General features: G+C 35.2%; 1 protein-coding gene across 4 annotated transcripts in view; it reads left to right on the top strand.

Moving 5' to 3' along the window:
* Positions 1-12,917, top strand: part of C8H8orf34 (chromosome 8 C8orf34 homolog) — a 480,177-nt gene that overhangs the window by 1,914 nt on the left and 465,346 nt on the right. The window lies entirely within an intron of this gene.

Here is a 12,917-nt window from a genome sequence, read left to right as displayed (position 1 = left end):
CTGAAAAGCACACACGTATTTATGGAAGGAGACTATAGCTCTGAGCTGGTGTTTTTTTTTTTTTTCCTCGCCATTAAAGAATTGACAAAAATACAGTAGAAGAAAGAGCGGGAGGACACGAGAAAATGAGAACAAGAGATTGAAGCTTGGCACCAGCAAAGCGTCCCGGGGGTTGCCAGGGTGCTGGGCAGGGGTGGGGCGTGCGGTCCGTGGTCAGAAGTGGAGGCCCTTGGGGAGAGACTCCCATGGTCCCATCCAGTTCAGGGGGTACTGACCGGCGGCGAGAGTTAGCGGGAGGGGCGAGGTGCTCCCGCCTTGCCCCCGCCCCCCACGTCTCCCAGAAGCAGTTGTAGCTGTTCTTGGTCTTGGGTGAGGGCTTGGGGTGGGGATCGGGGGAGGTTACGTGTCAGCGTCTGAGAGAGGTAGAATCGCGGCTAGTGGAAGAGGCTGCATTGGAGATCGCGGAGAACCTAGCAAAGACTGAAGAAAAGCAAGTGAGAACTGCGGAGAACAAAAACATAATGCGAGTTAATGACCCTGCAAAAAAAGGACGAGGAGGACAAAGGTGTGGTCGAATAGGTCTTTTGGGAGGACTGGCTTCACATAACAAGATTTGCAAGATCTCCCAAGTTTTTCTGCCGAACTTTACCGATGATCTGTCTTGGACGATAGGACCATTGTTTCAAGTGAAGCTCACATTGTGGGGTGCAGAGTCTTACAATTGCTTTGATTCTTTTTTCTGCCAAAAATGTGAACAAAGGCAATCCATGCAAGAGCGAAATAAAATTGATGAAGCTACCAGATTTCTTTGCCTTTAGTTTAATGATTATTGATTATACATAATCCTATATAATTTTTAAAAGGCAGAAGCATAAACCTTCTGCAACATGGTGTATTAATTGCATCAAAAGAATCATAAAATAAATACATTTAGAATGTGTGTTTGCTCTCTACACTCGTAGAGTATAAAGTACAATTAGCCTGACAGAATAAACGAATTGTTTTTAATAAATACTGTTTTCATTTGTTATTTTAAAATCCTCAAGATTCTTTCCAAGTGATAACAACAAAATTAGGAATATATGTAAACTTTCTACAGAATTAGAAAATAAACTCAAATGGATATTTATCAAGTACCCCCTAACCCCCACCCTTTAATACTCACCAGCAAGTTCTGCGCTGAAGAATTTTAAGTGACAGCAACATGTCTCATAAAAGCTTTAGGTCCAATCACCAGAAAACAAGCACCACCATGCTTCATATTTTATTGAATATGTATGACATACACTGGCATTAGCTTAGATTGCAGTGGTGAGGAGTGCGTTTTTAAGGTTTGATGTTCACTTTAAATAATTGAAGGGAGAAAAATGGATAATAAATTCTCTTTTACTAAAAGCCGGATGTAACACAGTTCCTTATGCAACAATTTTGATTACGATAGAGCTTGATTTTGAGAGTACAATTATATGTATTTCACAAAACTGGAGGATTTTACTAGCATGTAGCCTATCTTGTTTCATGTTAGAAAACCAGTGAAGAAATGCCACCTGTGAAATGGACATTGTTTACCTAGGGAGAGTTCTCTTCTAGAACCTTACTCAATAGTTTTCACAAGAATTGATTTGGGTCAGAGGAGGCGCCCAGCAATCTGAACGTATTAAGAAGCAGCAAAAATGTTTGCTACAATTTTAATTTCTGGGCCACGTTTTGAGAAACTGAGCTAAAATCTCCATTTACCACTCACAAATTGAAATTGGCAACTCCATGTCTCGTCATCTATGCTTTGTTGTGTTGAGTCAGTGGGAGCTGACACAGGCTTCTTTCAGTTTGGAAAATATGCAGTATCTGACAATATGTCCCCCTTGTGGATAGTTTAAGTTAGGAATGTTTTAAGAAAACTTAATTGGTGTGAGGTATTTTAAAGATAATCCATGAATGTTATTTAAAACAATAGCAAAAAGTAACCTATTCACTGATATTGAGAATACTTGTATCCTCTTTTTTACCTGTAGGACTTATTTACCTAGTTTGTTTACTTAGTTTATTTCTTACTTAATTTGTTTATTGCTAATACTTTTTGATTTGAGATGCTTATGAAAGTGTTACATGCAGTATGGAGTTTCAAAAATAATTTTAAATTGAAATTAATTTTGTTTCCAGCTGACTTAGGAGAATAAATTTGTACTACTTTTAAATTTCATTGAAGATATTTTGAAGCATTACAAAACTATGCCTAAAAATCATTGCATTAGAATTCTGGACAATGATATTCTGATTAGATAATAGGTAGGTGTAAGATGAAAAATACATTTCACAAACTTTCCAAGTTTTGTAAGATTTAATCGTTTACATCTTACAAAATATATATTTGTGGTATACATAAATATTATATATAGTGGAATATATATATTCCATATGTGTTTGTATACACACACACACATTTTATATAAAGAAATAGAAACTTTTTAGTTTCTCCCATTCCCATTAAGTAAATAGAATAATTAGTTGAGGATTATTGATTGGAAGATGCTCAGGGCAGTTATATATCTTGGTCAGGCCTGATCACACTCACAAGAGTGTGAAATCTTAAATTATTAAAAAGCTGAATAGCGGGGATCATCATAAAATCACCATAGAATTTTTAAATCTGTGTACTGAAGATGTGGCAAACCAAAGTCACTACATTTCTCTAAGTGTGTTATGACCCACTCCAAATAGAATGGAATCACTCTATCACCTTCTCTGTTCCACTCAAAGTGCTTCTACTCACATGGTGTAAATTTGCATTAACTGATTTGGCATATATGTTATGAAGTGGACTTATCAAACTTGTGGTCAAAGCCAGCATCACATATATTTTGCTGTTGCCCAGCTAGCTCTTCTCTGGTACCCCGCTGCACATCTTCCAGCCATGTATGCAACCCTGAACTCCGATTTGCTGCCAACCCTCAGCAAGCCCATTATTTCACTTTATTGACCTCCCTGATCCTATCTTAAAAATACCTCTTGCTTTTATCAGAGAGCTGTAGTGTGTGTGGAGGTCTCCTTTGGTTGTTCCCCCTATCATAAGGATCGCGCCCTTGAGCTACCTGTTGTTTAATACATGAAAAGAAATATTTTGTCCTATTTAGGCAGGCTTATGATTGTTTAGGGCAGTGGTTTGGGGATAAGAAGGATACTAGTTACTCACTTATGGCCAGAGGTAAAATTCCTCTCCAGAAAGATATTTTAATATTTAAAAATAAGTTGTCATTAATAAAGGTAAAATGTCATTTTAATAAAAATAATTAGGAAAATGCTTTTATTAGAGAAGCAATACAATATAAGCTTGGTACTTATAATATGTTCAACTTAAATATTGTAAATATATTTTTTGGAGTAATGATTGTCAGGTGATCTTCCCCAGTGGTTGAGGTTATGAAGACATTTCCTATATCAAAATTTACATTAATCTTTTTAATCTTAGAGCATTTAGAGGCAGAAGACAAAGAAAGCAGTTCCATTTTATAAAATTTTGCCCAGAGTCCAAGTTAAGTGTTGTCATTGATTTACTTCAAAACAGTTTTTTAAAATGTTACTTTAATTGACATGTTTCTATTACCAGCCCATTTATTTTTCATTTCTGCCTTAATGTATTTTATTTTCATGCAGCTTTTAAATAGCTTTCAAAGTGACTCAAAATTCAACTCAATAAATAATTCACTATATAACCTTAGAAATAATAATATATACATGTACCAATATGGCATCATAACTTTGAAAAAAGAAATAATATTTTGGGCAGGCATGGTGGCTCATGCCTATAATCCCAGTACTTCAGAAGGTTGAGGCAGCTGGATCACTTGAGGTCAGTAATTCGAGACCTAAGACCAGCGTGGCCAACACAGTGAAACCACATCTCTACTAAAAATTCAAAAATTAGCCAGGCATGGCAGTGCACATCTGTAATCACAGCTCCTCAGGAGGCTGAGGCCGTAGAATCACTTGAACCCAGGAAGTGGAGGTTGCAGTGAGTCAAGACCATGCCATTGCACTCCAGCCTGGGCAACAGAGTGAGACCCCATCATTAAAGAAATAAATAAATCATATTTTTAATGTTTGTGGATTTTTAATCCACACAAATTTTAATGTGATCAATGGAAATATTAGACTACAAAAATAACATAGGCTTTCCTACCCCACCTCTTTTCTTTTTTTGGTGATTCAATTAAGAAGCCATGAACCATACAAAGAGAACAGCTAAGACCCATATGACAAGGACAGCTAAGTTGGGAGTTCACCTGGAAAGTATCGGAGCATGATTAAAGAAAGGGGCTGAGTGGGCAGTGGCCTGGCAGGGTCGGAAGATTTGTTACATACAAGGTGGGGGCAGGGTATTGAGAAAATAATTAAATATATTGAAAATATATTGAAAAAATATATATTCAAGTCAGCCTTCTTTCTAATGGACATAGGAGTCACAGAGATAGCATAGGGAAAGCTAGAATGAACCTTGTTGTGTTGAATTGAAATTGGAGGTGTTGGTGTGATCTCATGACTTTCAATAATAGAAATATGTGTAGATGTAATAGAAATAAATATATATTTGTAAGTATTTACATATACTTAAGTGCATATACCTACATTTACTTCCCAACTTTGTCTACTGGAAGGGCCTGGGAATGGCAACATCCTGGTAATAATGAGCACACCTAGCACCCACATTTTGGTTTCTAAATACCATTCTCCAGTAAGTAGAACCAGGTGTCCTTGAAGAAATGGTTGATTCCAGGTTTGGGGCTAAGCAAGGTATAGAGTATCATATGTCAAAAAGTAAGGAAGAGCTCAAAGAATAGTAGGTGTGTATCAAACGACACAGAGGAGGTGCCTACCCCTAAGACATCTTGAGGGTCAAAATCAAAAATGATAGTAACAGATTATTTTACTGAATAAAATAGGAATATTTTACTTCACTGGGATCTAATGGAATGTGGAATGTGCTCAATTCATGGGGAGAAGAGACAGCATTACCTTATAGTAGAATGCCAACTAGTGAAAGTAGAAGGATGATGGAATTAGAAAATCACTACTTGGCAACCATCTGAAAGATAATTCAGGCAAGAAACATTAATCAGTACTAAAATCAATGGGTAAAAGTTGGATAAACAATGAGGTGTTACATAATCTCTAAGTATCTGCCTACAAAATACTTGTAAATTACAAAGGGAAAAAGTAACTTTACAGTAAAGAAACCAGGCTGACACTACTTCGTTCAAGTGATGAGATAAAGCAATATTTTATGCCCATGGTAGGATGCATTTAAAACAACACAGCATTGTTTTGTGATTTTCCTGACAATCATGTATAACCTGAATTGAATAATGAGAAAATATCTCATAAAGCTAATAGAGAAAATTTATAAAGTAACTTTTCTAGAGTTTTCAAAAATGTTACAGTCATGAGGGTCAAGAGAGGCCTCAGACTGAAGGGACATGACAACTAAGTGCAAAATATGGTTCTAGATATAATACTTCTGCTATGAAAGAGATTATTGGGAAAGTTGACAAAATTTGAATGTGGTCTCTATGTGAAGGGAATAAGGAATTATTTGTATTGTTCCTAAACTTTTACTATTAATTTAAAATTACCTCAAAAGAAAAATTACTAAAAATAATTTAAAAGAGCACCTATGAAATCAGTATTTGCAAAACAGTTCACCCACTGGGTTTCTTTAAATAGTAAATTATGTGAATGTAGTTAAGAATTTCATCAATGTTTATACAAGGAAGTGGCTTATACAATAAATAGCTAAAAATCTGAGTAAAGAAAATGTGCAATTCTGGTTAACTAAGCATATGCATTTTCCTCTTCTCCCTCTAAAAATCATTTTGAAATATCTGAAAAAAGTATTTAAACAATAAATGCCTGAGAGTGCTGAAACACAAGAAAGAGTGCTGAGAGAGACACTTTCTCCTTTGTGTACAGAATTTCTTCATTATGAATGGTGGCATCTTCTTTGCACCTATATATAGTCAGTGACCCAGAGTGAATGATGTGTTTTCTTAGTTTTTCTGCTGCTATTTCACAGTGCCTTTATTTCTCACAGTTCTTGAGACTGGGAAATCCAGGATCATGGTACTGGCATTTGATCTGGTGAGGGCCCTCTTACTTTGTCCTCATGTGGCACAAGGCAGAAGGGCAAGCTAGCTGAACACTGTATGAAGCCTCTTTTAAAAGGGCTCTAATCCCATTAATGAGGGAGCAGCTTTCTTCGTCTGATCATCACTTAAAGACCTCACTTATAAACCCCCTGAGATTGGCAACGCATGAATTCTGAAGGGGCCGCTTTCAAACCAGAGCAGGTGTGGTGAAAATATTGTTTGGAATTTCCTGGAAAGTACCTTAAAGTGCATTGTCTCAGTTGGAACAGGTTCCTCATATGCTTTTCCTACTGTCTAGAAGCCTGTTTGTAACTCCTCTTCTCCTTACTCCCTCTGCATCTTCAGGCAACAACTGATCTCCTTTTTGTCACTGTGGATTAGGTTTCATTTTTTAGAGTTTCATGTATATGGAATCACACACTATGCATTTTTTTGGTATATCCTCTTTAACATCATTAAGTTAATAATTATTAACCTAATTATTTTAATATTCATCCATGTTGCAGCATGTTACCAATTTTTTATTTCTTTTTATTGCTGAGTTGTATTCCATATGGCTATGTGCATTTTTCTTATGTAAATACCTGGAGTGGATTGACTGAACTACATGGTAGGTATATGTTAAATTTTTAAATAAACTAGCTATTAAAGTGGATGTACAATTCGACATTTCTGTGAACAGTTTATAGGAGTTCCAGTTGTTCCATATCCTCACCCAATCTTGGTATTGTCAGTCTTTTTAGCCAGAAACTCATTAGCCATTCTAATAGGTTTGTAATGATATCTCATTGTTATTTTGATTTATACTTCCCTGATGTCTAATGAGATGAATTTTCTTTTCTTGTGATTATTTGTCTTTCATATATCTTTGGTGATGTGTCTGTCCAAATATGTTGCCCATTTTTATTTGGGTTGTTTGGGGTTTTAAGAATTGTATCTTCTATGTCCTTTTCACTTTCATATAAATTTTAGGATCGTTTTGTTAATTTTCATATAAAAATACCTGCTGGAATTTTGATTGGGATTGTGTTGAATTTATAGGTGCTGTTAGGCAGAATTAACATCTTAAGAATTCTACATAGTCTTAACAATTCTACGTAGTCTTAACAATTTTCTACATAGTCTATGTAGAAAATTAGAGGGGATCTACAAAAAAGATACAAAAAATAATATGTAAGTTTATTAAGGTTTTAGATGCAAAGTACAAAATCAATTACATATTTATGTTCAAGCAAACAACCATCAGAAGTTAAAATAGTAAAAGTACCATTTATAATGGTATTAAAATATGAAATACTTAGGAATTAAATTTTTAAAAGATATATAAGACCCCTATACTAACATGTATAAAAACTCTTGAAAAAATTAAAGAATATCTAAATAAATGAAGAGATGTACTCTTATTTATGACTAGGAAAACTCAATACTCTTAATATATTGAATTATATATGCTACCTGACTTCAACAGTCATTAAATCAGTTATAAGTAAAAGGCAGTGCAGTATTGGTGTAAATTGAAATGGATTATTACCTAAATGTAAAACCTTTTTTCTTCTCAAAGAGAGTGTAGGAGATAATTTTTGTGAGCTTGGGATTTGAAAATATTTCTTAAATATGACAGAAATATATAAACTGTAAAAAAATCAATAAAATGGACTTATTTAAAATTAAACATTTGTTCTTCAAAAGACATTGTTAAGAAAATGAAAAGGCAAACCAAAGATAGACTACATATCTGAAAAAGGACTCCTGTCTATTATATATAAAGAATACTTTTGTTATGATACTTTGCTATATATGATACTTTTGGTATGATAAGAAGAGAAAAAAACAATTCAATAAATAAACAACGTAATTGAAGAGACACTTTTCATAAGAAGATGTATAGGTGGAAAAATAAGTGAATGAACAGCTGCTCAATATCATTAGGGAAATACAGCTAAACCCATTGCCCATTCATTAGAATGTCTAAAGTTAAAAAGACTGACTTTAATAAGTGTTGGTGAAGATTTGGAGCAATTAGAACTTTTATATACTGATAGTGGGAATGCAAAATGGTCCAACCACTTTGGAAAAAAGTTTGGCAAGTGAGGTTTATTTCTAGTAGCCCCAAATTGAAAACAGGTGGATTGATATGTTATTGGATAAAAAAATTGCATACATACATATACTATTCTTATATAAAAACATGAATTATTGATGCACACAGTAACACAAATGAATCATGACTTATGCTGAGTGAACAAAGCCAGAGGAAAATGAGATGAACTAAGCAGAAGTTTGTTCTCTGAAAGATTAATAAAATTGACCAAGCTTTAGCAAGACTCACGAAGGAAAAAGAGAGAAATCTCAATTCAAAAACAGGAATGAAATGGGAGATCACTATGGACTGCAGACATCAAAAGAATAATAAGGTAATACTAGGGATGACTCTATACATATAATTGACAATGTAATTGAAATAGACAAAGTCTTTGAAAATACAAATTGGACAATTCATGGAACACGAAGTACATAATTGAATTGAATTTGCATTTTGAAAACTCCCAAAGTAAAGATCTTCTGGCCCAAATCAATTCAATGAAGATTATCATCAAACATTTAAAAAAGAATCAATACTAATTCTATATACTCTCTTCCAAAAGAGGAGGAAATAATTCCCAGTTTATTTTATGAAGCTAGTTTTACCCTTTTACCAAAACCAGACAAAAACTGTACAAAAAGGAAAACTGCAGATAAAATTCATTACATTATGAATATAGACACAAAAAACCTTAACAAAATTAAACAGAATTCAGAAAAACAAAAACAAACAAACAAAAACTTATGCACCATGACCAAGTGAGGTTTCTTACAGGGATGCAAGGATAATCAATGTAATCAACTGTCTTTGTACCTTCGGCCTACTATAATGAAAATACCATAAATTAGGTGACTTATAAACCATAGAAATTTATTTTGCATAGTTCTGGAGGCTGGAAGTCCAAGAACAAGGTGCCTGGCAGATTTGGTGTCTGGTGGTGGCCCACTTTCTGATTCATAGATGGTGGCTTCTCTATGTGTCTTCACATGGAAAGATTAAAGGAACTCTCTTGGGTCTCTTTTAGGGGTGCCAGTTCCATTCATGAGGGTTGTCAAAGTACAGAAGTAGTTCAATGGAGGGAGGATAGCTTTTTTAACTATCAATGCTGCTGGAGCATTTGGATATCCATTGGCAGAAAACCAAAGCTCAACCTCAGTCTCACACCTTATACAAAAATTTACTTAAAGTATATCACAGATTTAATGATGTCACATATATGTGAAATCTAAAAAAAGAAAAAAAAAAGAACTTGTAAAAGCAGAGAATATTAATAGAATATTGGGTACCAGATAATATAGTGTGGATGTTCTCTCCATATCTCATGTTGAGATGTAATCACTAGGGTTGAAGTTGGGGCCTGGTGGGAAGTGTTTGGGTCCTGGTGGCAGATCCCTCATGGCTAGGTGCTGGCCTCACGATAGGAGTGAGTTCTCATGAGATCTGTTTAAGTGGTGCAACACCTACCCCTGTGCCCCTCTGCCCATCCTGCTTTTTCCATGAAACATGCCTGCTCGTCACCTTTTGTCATGAGTAAAAGCTCCCTGAGGCTGTCCCAGAAGCTGAGCAGATGCCAGTGCCGTGCTTCTTGTATAGCCTGTGGAACTATAAGCCAATTAAACTCTTTTCTTTATAAATTATCCAGTTTCAGGTATTTCTTTATAACAATGCAAGAATGGCCTAACACATCAGGGGTTGAGGGTGGAGTGTGTGAGGAGAAAGATTGGGAGATGTTGGTCAAACGATATAAGGTTTCAGTTAAACAGAAGGAATAAATTCTGGGCTCTATTTTATAGCACGGTGGCTGTAGTTAATAATAATGTATTGTATACTTGAAAATTCCTAACAGAGTACATTTTAGATGTTTTCACCACAAACAAAAGTGATAAGTATATGAGGCAACAGATATGTTAATAAGCATGATTTAGTCATTTCACAATGTATATCAAAATATCACATTGTACATCATAATATATATAATATTTTTCAATAAAAGTTATAGATGTAAATTTTAAAAACAACACTTAAAAACAAGGAAATTCTAAGGAAAGTTCTTAGAGATCTAGAGTTACACTTAGACTTGACACCATAAGCACAGTCTGTAAGAGGACATATTGATAAATTGGACCTCAGCAAAATTAAAAACTTTTGCTCTGTGAAAGACTGTATTAAAAAGATTAGAAGACAAGTTACTGGGTAGGAGAAAATATTTTCAAAGCACACATCTAACAAATGGATAAGATCTATTTATAGACTACAGACCATTCAAACTCAGCAGAGTAGTAGCCCCCTCTTATCTGTGGTTTCAGCTACTCATGGTCAACCATGTCCCAAAAATATTAAACAGAAAATTCCAGAAATAAACAATTCATAAGTTTTAAATTGCATATCGTTCTGAGTAGCATTATTAAGTCTAACCCTGTCCCACTCGATTTGGGTGAGAGGTGAATCATTCCTTTGTCCACCGTCCCCACATTGTCTATTCCACCCACCCACCTGTCAGTTACTTAGTAGCAGTCTCAGTTATCAGATTGACTGTTGTGGTATCTCAGTGCTTGAGTTCGAGTAACCCTTATTTGACTTGCTAATGGCCCCCAAATGCAAAAGTAGTGATGCTGGCAATTCAGACATGCCAAAGAGAAGCCTTAATATGCTTTAGTGAAAAGGTGAAAGTTCTCTCCTTAATGGGGAAAGAAAAAAACATCATAGGCTGAGGTTGCTAAGATATACAGTAGGAATGAAGCTTCATGAAATTGTGAAGAGGAAAAGAAGAAATTTATGTATAAGTAGGGTTGGTACTGTATATAGTTTCAGGCATCCATTGGGGATTTTGGAATGAATACCTGCAAGCTAAGGAGAGACTACTTGTATAAACAAAACGAAACAAATTAACCAACACTCCCTTTAATAATCTAAATGCAATTAGAAAATGGGTAAAAGACAAGAAGAGACATTTCACATAAGGGTGTATACTGATGGCAAATAAGTACATGAAAAGATGTTCAAAACCATTTGCCGTTAGAGAAATACAAATTAAAACCACAATGAGAAATCACTACACACCTATCAGAATGGCTAAAATAAAACTGAGACCACCAAATGATGGTGAAGATGAAGAGAGACTGAATCACTCATGCATTGCAGGTAAGAATATAAAATGGTACAATCACTCTGGAAAACACTTTGACTAATTATTTTATTTTATTTTTACATTTATTTATTTATTTTTGAGACAGGGTCTTGCTCTGTGGCTCAGGTTGGAGTGCAGTGGCATGATCTTGGCTCGCTGCAACTTCTGCCTCCCTGGACTCCAGGGATCCTCCCAACTTAGCCTCCCAAGTAACTGGGACTACAGGCATATGATGCCATACCTGGCTAATTTTTTTTTTTTTTTTTTTTTTTTTTTTTTTTTTTTTTTTTTTTTGAGACAGAGTCTCACTCTGCTGCCTAGGCTGGAGTGCAGTGCTGCAATCTCGGCTCACTGCAACCTCTGCCTCCCGGGTTCAAACGATTCTTCTGCCTCAACCTCCTGAGTAGCTGGGGTTACAGGTGTGTGCCACCATGCCCAGCTAATTTTTGTATTTTTAGTAGAGATGGGGTTTTATCATGTTGGTCAGGCTGGTCTCGAACTCCTGACCTCATGAGCCACCTGCCTCAGCCTCCCAAAGTGCTGGGATTACCGGCATGAGCCATCGTGCCCAGCCAAATTTTGTGTTTTTTGTAGAGATGGGGTTTCACCATGTTGCCCAGGCTGGTCTTGAATTCCTGGGCTTAAGCAATTCACTTGTCTTGGCCTCCCAAAGTGCTGGGATTACAGGCATGCGCCAACATATCCAGCTGAAAAATTATTTTAAAGTAGATATGCAGCTACCAAATATCAGTGTTCACACTCCTGAACATTTATCCCCAACAAATGAAGATTTATGTTAACACAAAAACTTGTACATGATGTTTCTAGTAGTATTATTTACAATAGTAAAAAAACTAGGAACAACCCAGATACGGCTGAATCACTAAACAAAGGCGGTACATTCATGACATGGAATACTATTCAGGAGTTAAAAAGAATAAACTATTAATGCATGCTAAAATCTAGATGAATTTCCAGAGAAATATGCTGAGTGAAAAAAACCAAATGAAAAGTTTATGTGTTATATGATTATGTGATTACATTTGTAAAATAGTGACAAAATTTTTATTTGTGATTTTTGGGTGTCAGGGATGGAGTAGGGGAATGAGGAAAGTGGATGAAACAATATAACAACATCAGGGATTCTTATTGTGATCGAAATGCTCTATATCCTGACTTTGTCAATATAAACACCCTGGTTATGATATTCTTCTATAGTTTTGCAAAAATATTACCAATGAGGGAACAAGAATAAAATGTACATGGGATTTCTTTATATTATTTCTAACAACTGAATATGAGTCTACAATTACTTCAAAACATAAAGTTTAATGAAAAATGTTCCCAGCCCAAAATATAGTTTGTTAACTTTCAAGAAAAGTAGGCAGGGTTGCATAATAGAAAGAATAGAGCAAATTATAGAATTAGTTAATTGGAAGGTAAAGTAATTTGAATATACAAAAAGATTGGATAAAGATAAAGAAGTGAAAAATCTAAGAGCAAAATATGTGTTAAGCAAACTTTTTGTAATTTTTATTGGTGGAGAGTAACGTGTAGTGATCTGTGA

This window comes from Macaca thibetana, chromosome 8 (genome assembly GCF_024542745.1).
Source record: "Macaca thibetana thibetana isolate TM-01 chromosome 8, ASM2454274v1, whole genome shotgun sequence".
Lineage (NCBI taxonomy): Eukaryota > Metazoa > Chordata > Mammalia > Primates > Cercopithecidae > Macaca > Macaca thibetana.
The sequence above is the reverse complement of the archived record's forward strand: the minus strand, read 5'-3'. Positions and strand labels throughout refer to the sequence as shown.